Genomic DNA, 14807 nt, shown 5'->3' with positions numbered 1-14807 from the left:
TTCACAAATCCATGCTGACTTTGTCCGATGATTTCACCTCTTTCCAAATGTGCTGTTATCACATCTTTGATAAACCAACTCTAGCATTTTCCCCACCACCGATGTCAGACTAACCGGTCTATAATTCCCCGGTTTTTCTCTCCCTCCTTTTTAAAAAAAGTGGGGTTACATCTGGCCCTGGGGATTTATCTGTCTTTAATCCCTTCAATTTACCTAACACCACTTCCCTACTAACATGTATTTCCCTCAGTTCCTCCATCTCACTAGACCCTTGGTCCCCTACTATTTCCGGAAGATTATTTGTGTCCTCCTTAGTGAAGACCAAAGTAGTTATTCGTTCATACTTAGCTTTCTTAAGTGGGAGGGTGAACAGCCAGAAGTTGTGGTCCATGTAGATACCAATGACATAGTAAGAGTCAGTTAGTCCTGATGAAGGGTCTCGGCCCGAAACATCGACAGTGCTTCTCCCTATAGATGCTGCCTGGCCTGCTGTGTTCCACCAGCATTTTGTGTGTGTTGCTTGAATTTCCAGCATCTGCAGATTTCCTCGTGTTTGCATAGTAAGACTGATGAGGTTCTGCAAAGTGACTTCAGGTAGTAAGTGCCACATGCTAGTGAGGTCACTTCTGATTTCATATTCACCGACCTATAACTTCCTTGTTTATTTCTAGAGCCTTTCTTAAATAGTGGAATAACATTAGCTGCCCTCTAATCCTCCTGAATATCACCTGTGTTACGTGACCATGGTTTCGTTTACTGTGGGTGTCACTTTAAAATGCCTGAATAAGGCAGGACTGTGACATCAGTACAAGCTGTGACAGACTGCTGGACTTTCAGAGGGAAGGTGGGGGAAGGAGGAGAGAGGAAGAGAGAGAAGGAGAGGAAGAGGGGGGAGGGGGAGAGTGAGAGGGAGGGGTAGAGGGAGTGGGAGAGAGAGAGAGAGAGAGAGAGAGAGAGAGAGAATGAGTGTGAGTGTGTTTTGGACTGCAAGTCGCTGGTAGAAACTTGCTGCGACCACAAAGTCTGATACTTTCCCATGCCCAAAGGATTGAGTTGATTAATGGCACAAAGTGCACATTGGATGACTGACTGTCACTTTGTGATATTTCTACGTGGATTTCAGGATGACTCGACGGATGGAATCTTCGGCGACTGTTAATTCATTTCCCAGCGTGGAACCTGTAGAATTCTTCGTGATCACCTCCTCTCTACATTTTAATGTGGATTTACAAGTCGCTCTCCTCACGTATTCCGTGGATTATAGGAACTTTCTAGTTTGTCATCTTAAGACTTTAAAAACTGTTTCTAAGCTTGACAGTTTGGGAGCAACAGACACATAACACTGTTAACTTCTGTTTATTTTGATTAATTTTCTATATTTTTGAGTAGATAGTGGTTTTAACATGAAAACCTGACTCAATTTGTGATCTATTGCTGCTGGTAAGTAACACCTGTCACTAAGGTCTGGAGGACCTGAGTTGTAAGGAAAGATTGAATAGGTTACGATTTTATTCCTTGGAACATAGAAGATTGAGAGGAGATTTGATAGAAGTATACAACATTATGAGGGAGTATAGATAGTGTAAATGCAAGCAGGCTTTTTCACTGAAGTTGAGTGGGTCTGGAACTAGAGATCATGGAATGTGGGTGAAAGCTGAAAATTTAAAAGGAACGTGAGAGGAACCTTATTTACTTAGAGGTCCATGAGAGTATAGGATGAGCTGCCAGCAAGCTTTATTTCAACATTTAAGAGAAGTTTGGATAGGTACATGGATGGAAGGAGTATGGAGGGCGATGATCCCAGTCCAGGTCGATGGGAGTAGGCAGTTTAAATGACTCAGCACAGACTAGATAGGCCAAATGGCCTGTTTCTGTGCTGCGCTTTTCTATGGCTCTATAATCAATGGCGGACAGGCTTGAGGAGTCGAGTGACCTACTCGTGCTGCTTCTGTTGCTTTTGTTACCTGTTCCGTGAGTTTCTTGTGAGCATGATGTAATTGTCTCGTGATATTGGTATGATGTAATTGTCTCCTGATAGTGGGGTGATGTAATTGTCTCCTGATAGTGGGGTGATGTAATCGTGATGGCATGTTCCAACCAGTATAAAAGGGAAGACTGTAGTTTGTTGTGTAGTTGTTTGTTGGGAGTCACAACCGGTGGTTGCACAATCTAGAAGGAGAGAGAGAGAGTCATGAGAGAGTGTGAAGAATTACCGGCTTTGTACAAACCCAAAGAATTGGGTAGGTATCAACAGTGTTCTGTGTGTCTCGAACTGAATTGTGGCACACACTTTTGGTTAACCCTTGCAAGGACTCAGTGTGTGGTGACCACCTCTAGTGAAAGGTCAGTTACTTTGAGAAATCTTATTCTTCGGGATCTCTTTGGAAAACGCGTTTCTTGGCTGGGATCTGTGTTTTCCAATTTCATCTTTTTTTTCCAAGAATCACTCATCACTGGTTTGGGAAGTCTCTCTTCTCACTTACTTTTTGAATCATATGGCCTAATTAAACTACCACTTTAAGACTGTACTTGAGTAAGATTTGTTAAGAATTGTCTCTAAGTTTGACCTTTGATTACTATGCACTCATAACATTTAACTTTTGTTTAAGTTAGTTGTTTGTCTACTTTTTGATGTTTTTGAGTAGAGGTTAATAAATTTCATTGTTTATTTATAAGAACCCAACTCAATTTCATATCTATTGCTGCTGGTGCATAACAAAAATTGGGGGCTCATCCAGATACAAACAAATTTGGAGCTTAATTGATTGTTTAATTAACGATCTGATTGGAAAAAGGAAAATACCCAATTCCTTTTGGTTTGATTGGTTTGTGTGTGAAAATCAGCAGTAATGGATGTTGGGGAAATTCTGGCATTGCCAATTCCTGAGGTATTAGCAAAAGTGAAAAAGGGTGAGATGCTGGAAATTGCTAAAGAGCTGGAGCTTACTGAGATAAAGTCAGCTATGTCAAAGCCAGTGATTCAGAGGAAAATAGCTGAGTGCTATATATTAAAGAGGGACTTTGATGAGAAGGTGTTAGAGAAGTTTCCTGTAAGTAAAGAGGAGATCCAGTTATGACTGGAACAAATGGGGTTACAAGATAAAGAAAGACAGAGGAAGTTGGATGGCAGAGAAGCAGATAAATAGAGGGAAGAAGGAGAGAAACAGAGGCAGTTTGAATTACAGATGCAAAAGATGAGGCTTGAGAATCTGGCTTATGGTTCTAGGAAACCGGTTGTACCATTTATTGCTAGTCAGGAAGTTAAATTTAATTTAACTCCATTTAATTCCATTTTAATTTGCCTTCATTTAATGAGGCAAGAGTGGATAAATACTTCCAGCATTTTGAGAAAGTTGCTTGGAGTTCAAATTGGCCAAAAGAGGGCTGGCTTGTCCTTTTACAAAGCGTCTTTAAAGGTGAAGCACAAGAGGATTATACAGCCTTAACTGGTGAACAGGCAGCTGATTACGATACTGTGAAGCAGGTTATAGTTAAAGCTTATGAATTGGTTCTGGAAGCTTATAGACAACGATTTAGAAGTCTGAAGAAATCTGTGAAACAGACTTACGTGGAATTTGCCTCTGACAAATCTGTGTGTGTTGAGCAATGGTGCATATCTAAACATGTGAATGAAGGTTATGACAACTTGAAAGAGTTGGTTTTAATTGAGGAATTTAAAAGGTGCATCCCTAATGACATAAAGGCATATTTGGATGAAAAGTATACTGTCATGTTGAGAGAATCTGCTAAATTAGCAGATGAGTATGCTCTAACCCACAAGAGCAAGTTTACTCCGAGTAAAACTTTCCAAAAGGGTAGCATGGATAGTCAAGGTAAACCAGAAATTAATTCGGAAGCTAGTGATAAAGGTTAGGATGAAGGGAAGGAAAAACTTTTCGGTCCTATTTGTCACTATTGTAGGAAATCTGGTCATGGCATGGCTGTTTCCATTTGAAGAAGAGGGAAAAGGAGGCAGTTCCAGATGCCTGTGTGCAACACTTTGAAAAACCCAGAAACCCGCAGGGTTCGGGACATTCAAAGGAAGCTCTGTCAAGATCCTACCGAGTTAGGAAGGGACTCGATCATTTTATGTCAGAGGGATTTGTTTTTGTGAATGAAGGGTCCACTCAAGTACCAGTAAAAATTCTTCGGGTTACTGGGGCTTCTCAGTCACTTAAGTTAGAGAGTGTTCTAGCGTTTAGCGATGAGACTGACACTGGTGAGGTAAATCTATACGAGGTATTGGGGGCAACCTTCTGTCTGTACCTCTACACAAAGTAGTTACACAGTCAGGGTTAGTTTCAGGACCTGTTAAAATCGGACTACAACCCAGTTTACCGGTGGATGGTGTTTCTTTATTGTTAGGGAATGACCTAGCAGGTGGAAAAGTTGTTCCTGCAGAGCAGCTGATAACTAAGCCAATCACTGATAATCCAGAGATGGATTCTAACATCGTATCCCTCCTGTGCAGTAACCCGAGCTCTGGCCAAGGCAGATGGTTCTGTCCAGCATGGGTCTGATACCCATGAAAGCTCAAATTGGGATTCAGATTTGTCAGGAACTTTCCTACCTTCCTTGTTTGATCAAGATCCTTGTAGTAAGACTGGTCATACTGACTTGTCTCTGTCTAGGAAGGAGATTATAGCGGAGCAGAGCAGAGATCCTGAAATTGCCACCTTGAGAGAGAACGTTCTTCCAGATAGTGAAATTGAGAAAGTACCCGTAGGGTATTATTTCAATAGTGGGGTGTTAATGAGGAAGTGGAGACCACCTGAGATTCCGGCAAGTGAGAAATGGACAGTTGTTCACCAGGTAGTAGTTCCTAAAGTCTATAGGAATGAGATTTTAACTTTGGCTCATAGTATGCCCCTGGGTGGCCATCTTGGTGTGGAGAAAACTGCGAATAAGGTTTATAAACACTTTTACTACACTGGTTTGAGAAAAGATGTGGCAACATTTTGCCGAACGTGTCACAAAACTAAAGTTGGCCATCAGTATTTGCTGACCATCATGTGTACAGCACCTAGGTTTCCAGAAGCAATACCTCACAGGAATATAAAAGCCAAAACTGTGACGATGGCTCTCATAAAGTTCTTTACTTTATTTGGGTTACATAAAGAAATCCAGTCTGATCAAGGAAGTAATTTTATGTCTGAATTATTCCAACAGGTAGTTTATAAACTGGGAGCCAAACAGATTACATTGTCTGCATACCATCCAGAATCACAAGGGGCCTTAGAAAGGTTCCATTCTACCCTCAAAACCATGATTAGGACATTTTGTGTTGAAAGTGAGAAGGATTGGGATGAGGGAGTTCATTTGCTTTTGTTTGCAGTAAGAGAGTCAGTGCAGGTGTCCCTTGGCTTTAGTTCCTTTGAACTTGTGTTTGGGCACAGAGTCTGAGGACCTTTGGCATGGTTAAAAGAACCATGGGTTAACAAAGAACTACATACTAATTTTTTGGATTATGTCTTAAAATTTAAGGAAAGATTGAAAAAAGCTTGCAGCTTAGCAAGGGAAAATTTAAAATCTGCTCAGGAAAGAATGAAAACTTGGTATGACAAGGAAGCTAGAATGAGGTCATTTAAGCCGGAAGATAAGGTGTTGGTTCTTTTCCTGGTGCAAATGAACCCTTTACAAACTAAATTTCACAGTCCTTATGAGATTATATCTAAAGTTAATAATGTGGACTATGTGGTAAAAACACCAGATTGATGAAGGCCAACGCAGCACTGTCATGTAATCATGCTAAAACCATATTATGAAAAACAGTCTGCCACTATGACTGTTGTTATCAATAACAATGAGTCTAATCGCCCTGGGAACTTGGTAGCTGATCCATCTGAGGCTTATTTTAAACGGAATATTATTTCTGCCAGACTATCAAATTCGACAATTTTGGAAAATATTGATGAAAAATTGGCTTATCTACAGCCACAGCCGTGACAGCAAATGAAGCAGTTAAGTGTGAAATTTAGAAATTTATTTCCATACGTTCCAAAAAAGAACCACAGTAGCCTCACGATATAGATGTTGGAAACGCCAAATCCATAAAACAACATCCATATCGAATGGACGTGGAAAAATGTAGAATCACTGAACAAGAGATAGAATATATGTTAGAAAATGATATTATTAGACCCTCTACTTCGGATTGGAGTTCACCTTGTGTCACGGTGCCTAAACCAGATGGTAGTATTCAGTTTTATACTGATTACAGAAAGGTGAATGCTGTAACAAAAACTGATGTGTATCCAATCCCTAGAGTAGATGATTGTGTGGACAAGGTTGGAAAAGCTAAGTTTCTTACAAAGATCAATCTGTTATAAGGGTATTGGTGTGTTCCACTGACGGATAAAGGTAGAGAAAGTTCTGCATTTGTAGCACCATTTGGGTTATATGAATACAATGTTTTGTCATTTGGAATGAAGAATGCTCCAGGAACCTTCCAGAGAATGATTAATTCTGTAATTCAAGGGTTAAAACATACAGATGCCTATTTTGATGATTTAGTCACAGGGAATGACACTTGGGAAGCCCATATCTCGATGACCTTCGTCTGGTCAGGGAGAGTGAGGAGTTGATAAAGAGGAGTTACTGGCAGGTGGTCACACCGGGACCATGGGAGGCAGATAGGTGGGTCATGGTTAGGAGGGGGAAGGGTAAGAGTCAGGTACTAGAGAGTACCCCAGTGGCTGTACCCCTTGACAATAAGTACTCCTGTTTGAGTACTGTTGGGGGGCGGACAGCCTACCTGGGGGAAGCAACAGTGGCTGTGCCTCTGGCACAGAGTCCGGCCCTGTAGCTCAGAAGGGTAGGGAAAGGAAGAGGAAGGCAGTAGTAATAGGGGACTCGATAGTTAGGGGGTCAGACAGGCAATTCTGTGGACGTGATCAGGAGACCCGAATGGTAGTTTGCCTCCCTGGTGCCAGGGTTTGGGATGCTTCTGATAGTGTTCAAGATATCCTAAGTGGGAGGGTGAGGAGCCAGAGGTCGTGGTACATGTAGGTACCAATGACATAGGCAGGAATAGGGAAAGGGTCCTGAAAGGAGAATATAGGGAGTTAGGAAGGCAGTTGAGAAGAAGGACCACAAAGGTAGTAATCTGGGGATTACTGCCTGTACCACGCGACAGGGAGAGTAGGAATGGAATGAGGTGGAGGATAAATGTGTGGCCGAGGGATTGGAGCGGGGGCAGGGAATCAGGTTTCTGGATCATTGGGACCTCTTCTGGGGCAGGTGTGACCTGGACAAAAAGGACGGGTTACACTTGAATCCTAGGGGGACCAATATCCTGGTGGGGAGATTTGCTAAGGCTACTGGGGAGACTTTAAACTGGAATAGTTGGGGGTTGGGAATCAATTTGAAGAGACTAGGGGAGAGGAGGTTAGTTCACAAATAGAGAAAGCTAGTAGACAGCGTGTGAGGGAGGACAGGCAGGTGATAGAGAAGGGGAGCACTCAGACCGAAGATGTAGGGGAGAAGGAAGAAAAAGATAATAAAGTTGATTGCATCGTTAGGGATAAACAGAGAAGAAGAGGTGGAGAGTTTCTTAAATGCATCTATTTCAATGCTAGGAGCATTGTAAAAAAGGTGGATGAGCTGAGAGCATGGATTGATACCTGGAAATATGATGTTGTAGCTATTAGTGAAACATGGTTGCAAGAGGGGTGTGATTGACAACTGATTATTTCTGGATTTTGTTGTTTCAGGTGTGATAGAATCAGAGGGGCAAGAGGAGGAGGTGTTGCATTGCTTGTACGAGAAAATATTACAGCGGTGCTTTGGCAGGATAGATTAAAGGGCTCATCTAGGGAGACTATTTGGGTGGAAATGAGGAATGGGAAAGGTGTAGTTACACTTATAGGGGTGTATTATAGACCACCTAATGGGGAGCAAGAATTGGAGGAGTAAATTTGTAAGGAGATAGCAGATATTTGTAGTAAGCACAAGGTTGTGATAGTGGGAGATTTTAATTTACCACACATAGACTGGGAAGCCCATTCTGTAAAAGGGCTGGATGGTTTGGGGTTTGTAAAATGTGTGCGGTATAGTTTTTTGCAGCAACACATAGAGGTACTGACTAGAGAAGGGGCAGTGTTGGATCTCCTGTTAGGGAGACCTGTTAGGGGATGAGATAGGTCAGGTGACGGGTCTATGTGTTGGGGAGCACTTCGGGTCCAGTGATCACAATACCATTAGTTTCAATATAATTATGGAGAAGGATAGGACTGGACCCAGGGTTGAGATTTTTGATTGGAGAAAGGCTAACTTTGAGGAGATGTGAAAGGACTTAGAAGGAGTGGATTGGGACAATTTGTTTTATGGGAAGGCTGTAATAGGGAAATGGAGGTCATTTAAAGGTGAAATTTTGAGGGTACAGTATCTTTATGTTCCTGTTAGGTTGAAAGGAAAGGTTAAAAGTTTCAGAAAGCCATGGTTTTCAAGGGATATTGGAAACTTGGTTTTGAAAAAGAGAGAGATCTACAATAAATATAGGCAGCATGGAGTAGATGAGGTGCTCGAGGAATATAAAGAATGTAAGAAGAATCTTAAGAAATAAATTAGAAACGCTAAATGAAGATACGAGGTTGCTTTGGCAAGTAAGGTGAAAATATATCCAAAGGGTTTCTACAGTTATATTAATAGCAAAAGGATAGTGAGGGATAAAATTGGTCCCTTAGAGAATCAGATTGGACAGCTATATGTGGAGCCAAAAGAGATGCAGGAGATTTTGAACAATTTCTTTTCTTCGGTATTCACTAAGGAGAAGGATATTGAATTGTGTAAGGTGAGGGAAACAAGTAGGGAAGTTATGGAAACTATGATGATTAAAGAGGAGGAAGTATTGGCGCTTTTAAGGAACATAGAAGTGGATAAATCTCCAGGTCCTGACAGGATGTTCCCTAGGACCTTGAGGGAAGTTGGTGTAGAAATAGCAGGGACTCTGACAGAAATATTTCAAATGTCATTAGAAACGGGGATGGTGCTGGAGGATTGGTGTATTGCTCATGTGGTTCCACTGTTTAAAAAGGGTTCTAAGAGTAAACCTAGTAATTATAGGCCTGTCAGTTTGACATCAGTGGTGGGTAAATTAATGGAAAGTATTCTTAGAGATGGTATATATAATTATCTGGATAGACAGGGTCTGATTAGGAACAGTCAACATGGATTTGTGCATGGAAGGTCATGTTTGACAAATCTTAGTGAATTTGTTGAAGAGGTTACAAGGAAAGTTGAGGAGGGTAAAGCGGTGGATGTTGTCTATATGGACTTCAGTAAGGCCTTTGACAAGGTTCCGCATGGAAGGTTAGTTAGGAAGGTTCAATCGTTAGGTATTAATATTGAAGTAGCAAAATGGATTCAACAGTGGCTGGATGGGAGATGCCAGAGAGTAGTGGTGGATAACTGTTTTTCAGGTTGGAGGCCGGTGACTAGTGGTGTGCCTCAGGGATCTGTATTGGGTCCAATGTTGTTTGTCATATACATTAATGATCTGGATGATCGGGTGGTAAATTGGATTAGTAAATATGCAGATGATACTAAGGTAGGTAGTGTTATGGATAATGAAGTAGATTTTCAAAGCTTGCGGAGAGATTTAGGCCAGATAGAAGAGTGGGCTGAACGTTGGCAGATGGAGTTTAATGCGGATAAGTGTGAGGTGCTATATTTTGGTAGGAATAATCCAAATTGGACATACATGGTAAATGGTAGGGCATTGAAGAATGCAGTAGAACTGAGTGATCTAGGAATAATGGTGCATAGTTCCCTAAAGGTGGAATCTCATGTGGATAGGGTGGTGAAGAAAGCTTTTGGTATGCTGGCCTTTATAAATCAGAGCATTGAGTATAGGAGTTGGGATGTAATGTTAAAATTGTACAAGGCATTGGTAAGGCCGAATTTGGAGTATCGTGTACAGTTCTGGTCATTGAATTATAGGAAAGATGTCAACAAAATAGAGAGAGTACAGAGAAGATTTACTAGAATGTTGCCTGGGTTTCAGCACCTAAATTATAGAGAAAGGTTGAACAAGTTAGGTCTTTATTCTTTGGAGCATAGAAGGTTAAGGGGGGACTTGATAGAGGTATTTAAAATTATGAGGGGGATTGATAGAGTTGACGTGGATAGGCTTTTTCCATTGAGAGCAGGGGAGATTCAAACAAGGGGACTTGAGTTGAGAGTTAGGGGGCAAAAGTTTAAGGGTAACACGAGGGGGAATTTCTTTACTCGGAGAGTGGTAGCTGTGTGGAACGAGCTTCCCATAGAAGTGGTAGAGGCAGGTTCGGTATTGTCATTTAAAGTAAAGTTGGATAGGTATATGGACAGGAAAGGAATGGAGGGTTATGGGCTGAGTGCGGGCCAGTGGGACTAGGTGAATGTAAGCGTCGGCACGGACTAGAAGGGCCGAGATGGCCTGTTTCTGTGCGGTAATTGTTATATGGTTATATATGGTTATTATATCTCTGCAATGGAAAAGCTGCTTAAAGGCTTTCAGAAGCTAACTTAACTATTAATTAAGTTAAGAGTGAAATTGAGTAGGGTTCTTATAAATAAACGATGAAATTTTTTAACCTCTACTTAAAAACATCAAAAAGTAGACAAACGACTAACAAAAGTTAACAGTGTTTTGAGTTTATAGTTATCAAACAGTCAAACTTTGAGACAATTCTTAACAAATCTTACTCAAGTACAGTCTTAAAGTGGTAGTTTAATAAGGCCATATGATTCATAAAGTAAGTGAGAGGAGAGACTTCCCAAGCCAGTGATGAGCGATTCTTGAAAAAAAAGATGTAACTGTTGATGCAGATCCCAGACGAGAAACGCGTTTTTCAAAGAGATCCCGAAGAATAGTAACTGACCTTTTGCCGGAAGTGGTCACCACACACCAAGACCTTGCAGGGGTTAACCAAAAGTATTGGCCACAACTCACTTTGAGACACACAGAACACCACTGATAACGACCCAATTCTTTGGGTTCATAACGAAGCTGATAATTCTTCACTCTCTCTCTCCTGGTACGATTGCGCAACCACCGACTGTGACTCCCAACAAAACAACTACGCAACAAACTATGGTCTATCCATTTATACCAGCTGGAACATGCCATCACATCACCTTACTATGAGAAAACAATTACATCATACCAATATCACAAGACTAGATTTAATACAGCCTTTGTACACCATGGTTCCTGTACCCTACTATCCTTTCCGTCTCATTGGAACGTACCGATGCAGAACACAACGCAAACATCCCCTGAACGTTTGCCACATTTCTGCTGTATATTTCCCTGAGAACATCCGTTCCCTATTTATGCTTCCAAGTTCCTGCCTGATAGTCTCATATATCCCCTTATTCCAATTAAATGCTTTCCCATCTTGTCTGTTCCTATCCCTCTCCAATGGTTTGGAGAAGGAGATAGAATTGTGATCACTATCTCCAAAATGCTCTCCCACTGAGAGATCTGACACCTGGCCAGGTTCATTTCCCAATACTAGATCGAGTACAGGTGACTCCGCTTTACAAAAGTTCACTTTACGCCACTTTGCTTTTTCGAAAGACCTACATTAGTATCTGTTTTCGCTAACCGGAAGAAATCCGAAGAGGATTTTCACTTTTATGAAAAAGGCACCCACTTTAAACTTGTGTTTACCCCAAGAAAGATTACCATAACAGTGAAGCCTTGCGCGGGCAGGTGTGTGCGCATGCGGGTACGTGCCAATTTTTTTCTACAAATCGGTTTTGGCTAAGTCTTCCCGATTCTGGTAAGTGAAACTACACAGTACATACATTATTTCTACTTTCTATAGGCTGTGTATTTATCATATCATTCCTGCTTTTACTATATGTTAATGTTATTTTAGGTTTTATGTGCTATTTGGTATGATTTGGTAGGTTATTTTTTGGGTCTGGGAACGCTCAAAAATTTTGCCTATATGAATTAATGGTAATTGCTTCTTCGCTTTATGCCATTTCGGCTTACGAAAGGTTTCATAGGAACGCTCCACCTTCGGATAGCGGGGGAACCTGTACAGCCTCTCCTCTTGTAGGCTTGACACATGTTGCTTTATTACTTTCCTCAGCTGAAGCTGGTAAAACCGGTGGCATGGGCATGGACAAACACACTCATTTCTCAACTGCTAGGAACTTTTGGACTATTCTAATGGTGTTTAGTATTGTAGCTCTTTGAAGATTTACAGAGATATTACTGTGTTGCCCTAATTGTTTAACGCTATAGTTTAGTGACTCTGGGATGACACAAGTTGTAGATATCACTATTGGAACAATGTAAACCTTGTTCATGTTCCAAAGTCTTTCAATTTCCTCTTTTAATTCAGCATCTTTCTGGTGTTTTTCACACACTGATTTCTGTAAGCTATGTGGTTGGAATGACGATATCTATTAAATAAGTTGCTCTTGCTTGTAGTTCCTGTATTATTATGTCCTGACAGTTATTATGGCTATTATTGTTGCTGTTGTATTATTTATTTTACTGTCTTTTTGTGTTGTATCAGACCTGGAGTAACAATTATTTTATTCTCCACTACACCTCTGGTCTAGAAAAGACAATCTTGAATACATAAGACCTTCCTGCTGCTGCCTCATCTCATTGCCACTTTGATCTGTCAGTCTGCAGTGAGGCTGAGGAACAGGTCTTTCTGGACATGTGGCAGCATTCTGGACTTAATAGTGTTACGTGTGATGAGAAAACCAGATGGAGATGGGGTCCAGGGTTGACCCCCCTGTGAACTATGGAGGGAGAGAGAGGGAGGGAGGGAGAGGGAGAGGGAGGGAGGGAGAGAGAGGGAGGGAGGGAGAGGGAGAGGGAGGGAGGGAGAGAGAGAGAGAGAGAGAGAGAGAGAGAAATATATATATATATTAAAATGGATGATTTAGTATTATGGCTGCTTCACTAATTGTTGACTTTAACGCCCAGGATATTTGGCCTGTTTGTGTGGATCCCTGCTGACACAGCAGAGTGATGCCAGGTGCCTGCTGAGACAGGAGGAGTGGCCAGTTTGATGGACATGATCAGTTGATGGATAGCTGATACCCCGTCAGGGGAGATAAAAGACGGGTCTGCTGAGACACCGGCAGACACGCCACGAGACTCTGCAAGAGTGTTGTGCACCCACAGGAAGGTGGGGGTTTGGAGGACCGAATCGGGAGATCGGTCACAAAGCTCACAGTGTGACAACAGGACTGGTGGGGGCCTGTGTGGGTGTGTCCACTCATGCCAGAGTGACGAGTCCACCATAGAAGAACAGTCTAGCCTATATATATATATATATATATATATATATATATATATATATATATATATATATATATATATATATATATATCTATATATATATACTAGCCTGTAATATATACATATTTGCATTTTATTCTTGTACTGTATTTCTTAGTTTGCTAATAAACTTTATTAGTTACTAGTAATTACAGACTCCAACGTTTCATTCCATTTCTGCTGGTTTGTTAACCCAGTTACGGGGTACGTAACAATAGTGAATTCTTGGTCTGCATCGGTTGTCCATCTGTAGTATTGATTCAGGAAGCAAAGCACTAGAGGAATTCATCTGTTGGGGGAGGGGTGGAATTGTCAATACTTGCCCAGCCTGACCCGCAGGGCACCTCTTCCTGCTCTACATATCGCAACACCCATATTCTGTTGTTGACCTTCTCACTCCCTTACTGCCCCCAGAACCATGTTTAGAGTTTACCCTGTCAGAGACATTCCCCATAGCCACCAGATTAACAACCTGCTTTGATCTCTGCCCCAGTTCTGAGCTACCGTTGCAAACTTGCAACATGACTACTGTTTCTGCTAGTACAGAAGTGGCCTGACATGCTGAGAGTTTCCAGGTTCTCCCCTTGGAGATATCACCTTCATCCAAGTTCAAGTCTATTGTCATCTGACTGTACAGATATACAACCAAACAACATTGCTCTGAACCACAGTACCTCCACATCACACACACAGAACACAAGACAAAATATTCCCATAAATAAGTTAATAAAACAATTCAAAATGCACGTGACTAGCACAGCATAGGTAAATAGTAAACAGCTCTCCGTCCTAGTGAGGATAGCGAGGTGGTGGCAAGGTATTCATTAGTCTCTCAGTCCGGGGGGAAGAAGCTGCTGCCCAGTCTGGCAGTCCAATTCCTAATGCTGCTGTACCTCCTTCCCAAGGCAAAAGGGTCAAAAACTGGTCGGGATCCTGAACAACGCTTCTGGCCCTTCGTATACTATGTTCCTGGGTAAATGTCACAAAGCTCAGATACCATAGTTAGCAGCTCCCGCCCACCGTCGGCCAAGGTGCTGCGTGCACACAGACCCAGGGCAGCGGCTGAGGGCATGGCAGGGGCACAGTTCGCCCAGACCGTCACTGCCCGGCTTACGTTGGCAGCGAGGCCCCGGAGCCTGGGCGGGGCTTGGGGATGCCAGGGCTGCGGGGATCCCCGGGGATGGGTCAGTGCCGGCGCCTGACAGGCTGATCGCGGAGGATTCCAAACATACCACCAGCCGGGGCTGGGCTGGGCTGGGCTGGGCGAGCCGACGCTCCCGCGGAAACCGGCCCCATTGGCCGCGGCTCGGCTGGCACACAGTCTCCGAGACGATGCCCCGAGTCTGCCTGTGGGCTCCCTGCAGCCTCTGGCTGCTCTCCGCCTGCTTCAGCACACACGAGGCTGGCGCGGCGCCGGCGGGAGCGGCCCCGTGTCTCAATGCCGGAGAGCTGCGCAGGTTCTCCGAGGATCACAAGCGGCTTCCTCCCACTAATGAGTGCATGTTAAACTGCA

General features: G+C 42.5%; 1 long non-coding RNA gene across 1 annotated transcript; it reads left to right on the top strand.

The window, feature by feature from the left end:
- Positions 1 to 2142: 2142 nt before the first annotated feature.
- On the top strand, positions 2143 to 13267 carry LOC132380334 (uncharacterized). Its single transcript, XR_009507740.1, has 3 exons — positions 2143 to 2240; positions 7713 to 7758; positions 12938 to 13267. It is a non-coding gene; the product is annotated as an uncharacterized LOC132380334 (long non-coding RNA).
- Positions 13268 to 14807: the final 1540 nt, after the last annotated feature.

The sequence above is a fragment of the Hypanus sabinus genome, chromosome 23 (assembly GCF_030144855.1).
Source record: "Hypanus sabinus isolate sHypSab1 chromosome 23, sHypSab1.hap1, whole genome shotgun sequence".
NCBI lineage: Eukaryota > Metazoa > Chordata > Chondrichthyes > Myliobatiformes > Dasyatidae > Hypanus > Hypanus sabinus.
The sequence above is the reverse complement of the archived record's forward strand: the minus strand, read 5'-3'. Positions and strand labels throughout refer to the sequence as shown.